We start from the raw sequence: 3,364 nt of genomic DNA on the forward strand, positions 1-3,364 counted from the left end.
AGGTGGGTGCGAGGGTGAGTGTCAAGGTGGGTCACAGGTTAGGTGCTAGGATGGGTGAGTGCTAGGGTGCAAAGGTGCCAGGGTGGGTGCTAGGATGGGTCGATGCTAGGGTGAGTGGCAAGGTGGGTCCACAAGTGTCAAGGTGGGTGCCGAGGTGGGTGCCAAGTCGGCGACTGCTATGGTGGATGCCAAGGTGGGTCACGGGGTGGGTGCCAAGTTGCTAGGTTGGGTTCCAAGGTGGGTGCCAACGTGGGTGCTAGGGTGCGTGGGTTAAAGGGTGTGTCACAACGTGGGTGCCAGGATGGGTGCGCACCCACACTGGCCAAGACGGGTGCGGGTGCAAGGTTGGGTTCCAAGCCCGGTCACAGGCTGGGTGCTAGGATGGGTGGGTGCCAAGGTGGGCACCAGGGTGGGTGCACCCACCCTGGCCAAGGTGGGTCACGGGGTGGGTCCTAGGGTGGGTAACGGGGTGGGTACTAAGGTGCGTGCCAAGGTGGGTCATAGGGTGGGTGCCAAGGTGGGCACCAGGGTGGGTGTGCACCAACCCTAGCCAGGGTAGGTCACGGGGTGGTTGTCGGGGTGGGCGTCAAGGAGCCAAGGTGGGTGGCAAGTAGCCAAGTTGCGTGCCAAGGTGGGTGTCGGGGTGGGTGCCAAGGATCCAAGGTGGGTGCCAAGGAACCAAGGTGGGTGTCTGGGTGGGTGCCGAGGTGGGAGCCAGGGTGGGTCCCAAGGTGAGTGCAAAGGTGGGTGCCAGGGTCAAGGTGAGTGCCAATGTGGGTTCCAAGGTGCCAGGGTCAGGGTGAGTGCCAATGTGGGTTCAAAGGTGCTAAGTTGGGTGCGAGGTTGGGTGCGAGGGTGGGTGGGTGCCAAGGTGTGCTAGGTGGAAGCCCGGGTGGGTCGGCATCCCATGGGTGTCGAGTTGGGTGCCTGATGGGTGCTTCTTGTCAAGTTTTAGTCGTCGGGACTCATTTCGAGCCTTAGAGGTCGTTTCTTGTCCGGTTGCCCTGTCTTCGACCTGGGAACCCAATTTTGGTCCTCGGGTCCCATTTTTTTTTGTCTCGCATCCCACTTTTGGCCTGTGGCCTTTTCGGGGTCGATTCTCGTTTTGGGCATCAGAGCATGTTTCTTCTCCTAAAACCCAATATTTGTTTATTAAGTCTCGGAACACATTTTTGTTCTCGTGGACCCATCATGGGTCTTGGAACGCATTTGTGGTCCTTGGGTCCCATTTTGCATCCCGAAACTTGTGTTTTGGTGCTTGATCCCTATTTTGGGTGCCCACCTTGCACCAAGTGCGCACCCGGGGCAAACCGAGCGCCTTGGTGCACCGGGGCAAGATCGAGCGTGCACCCGAGGCGCCCCGAACATGCACCAAGGTGCACTCGGCCCACATGTGAGCGCAGGTCGTTGCGCCCGAGGTGGTGTGTGGGCACCGCGTTGCAGACGGGACACTGCACGCACACGACGCCCCCTCCAGGTGCACGCACGTAGGCCGGGCCGGGTGCACACCCGACGCCCTAGCAAGGTGCGCGCACCCGGGCAGGGCTCACACTTGGCGAACGGGGCGCACTTCGCGAGGGAGGGTGTGCACCTCGACGGGGGTGGGTGGCCGGGGTGGATTCGCACGTGGGTCGCGGTTTGCTAAGTACACACTGCGACAAGCTCATAACGGGTGCGATCATACCAGCATTAGTGCACCGGATCCCATCAGAACTCCGCAGTTAAGCGCGCTTGGGCCGGAGTAGTACTGGGATGGGTGACCTCCCGGGAAGTCCCGGTGTTGCACCCTTTTTTAGTTTTTCGCCGGGCGTCGCAATGCTATTTGAATAAACCTTTTGCCCGTTTGCGTTCTCGTCGGGGCCGGGCCGGGCCGGGGTGCGCTGCCCGCACTACCGCGCGCGCGGGGGCGACACCGAGCGCGCACCCGAGGCACCCCGAGCACACAGGCCACGGTGCAACCCGGGCGTTGTGCGCGCACCCCGGTGCGCCCGAGGTGCTGCGCGCGCACCCAGGTGAAATCGGTGTGCACCTCGGCCAGTGCGCGCTCGGTCGAGTCGCGCACGTTGGCCAAGGTGCACGGTGATGTTTCTTACTCTAAGGTTCCGCACCAGACGCCCGGGACAGGTGAGCGAAGCTGGGCGGGGCCGGGTGCGCGGCCGGGGCAGGTGCACGCAGCTGGAGAGAGCTTTGGAGCACACTTCGGAGCGCACCAATGATGCGCTCCATTCAAAAGTTTCCTGAAAAGGCAAAAAAAGTTGAGATTATAGAATTTCCCACTTGAGAGATTGTAAAAAAAAAAAATTTAAAATGAAGGAAACGCGGGTGCCAAGGTGTGCGCAGCCCAGCCAAGGTGTGCGCACCAAGGCGCCCACCCTGGCGAAGGTGCACGCAAGGTGCGCACCCGAGGCAAACCGGACAATTAACCCAACTTTCGACTTCGCGCGCACCTTGGAGCGCACTTCGGAGCGCTCCTTGGTGCGCACCAATCTTGGGCACCTCGGAGTGCACCATGGCGCCCACCAAGGTGCGCACCCGGGGCAAACCGAGCTCCGACTTCGTGCGCACCTTGGAGCGCACGAAAGGTGCGCACCATGGCGCCCACCAAGGTGCGCAGCCCAGCCAAGGCGTGCGCATCAAGGTGCGCACCCTGGCGAAGGTGCGCACCCGGGGCAAACCGAGCTCCGACTTCGTGCGCACCTTGGAGCGCACAAAAGGTGCGCAACCCAGCCAAGGTGTGCGCACCCCGGTCAAACCGAGCTCCGAATCGTGCGCACCAGAGGTGCACGCCATCGTGCGCACCTTGGAGCACACTTCGGAGCCCTCCTTGGTGCGCGCCGATGTTGCGCACCTCGGAGCGCACCCGGGGAAAACAATGCAATTAACCCGACTTTCGACTTCGTGGGCACCTCGGAGCGCTCTCGGGTTCGCACCTCGGAGCACACCGAGGTGCGCACCTTTGATGCGCTGCCTTCACCAATTTCCAGAAAAGGCAAGAAAACATTGAGAAGGTGTGCGCACCGAGGTGCCCACCCTGGCGAAGGTGCACGCGAGGTGCGCACCCGGGGCAAACCGGGCTCCGACTTCGTGCACGCCGCACCTTGGAGCACACTTCGGAGCGCTCCTTGGTGCGCACCAGGGCGCGCAACCCAGCCGAGGTGCCCACCCCGGCGAAGGTGCACGCGAGGTGCGCACCCGGGGCAAACCGGGCTCCGACTTCGTGCACGCCATGGTGCCCACCGCGGCGAAGGTGCACGCGAGGTGCGCACCCGGGGCAAACCGGGCTCCGACTTCGTGCACGCCGCACCTTGGAGCACACTTCGGAGCGCTCCTTGGTGCGCACCATGGTGCCCACCAGGGCGCGCAA

General features: G+C 62.9%; 1 non-coding gene across 1 annotated transcript; it reads left to right on the forward strand.

Moving 5' to 3' along the window:
* Positions 1 to 1,670: 1,670 nt before the first annotated feature.
* Positions 1,671 to 1,789, forward strand: LOC131869726 (5S ribosomal RNA). Its single transcript, XR_009368100.1, has one exon. It is a non-coding gene; the product is annotated as a 5S ribosomal RNA (ribosomal RNA).
* Positions 1,790 to 3,364: the final 1,575 nt, after the last annotated feature.

The sequence above is a fragment of the Cryptomeria japonica genome, unplaced genomic scaffold (assembly GCF_030272615.1).
Source record: "Cryptomeria japonica unplaced genomic scaffold, Sugi_1.0 HiC_scaffold_262, whole genome shotgun sequence".
NCBI lineage: Eukaryota > Viridiplantae > Streptophyta > Pinopsida > Cupressales > Cupressaceae > Cryptomeria > Cryptomeria japonica.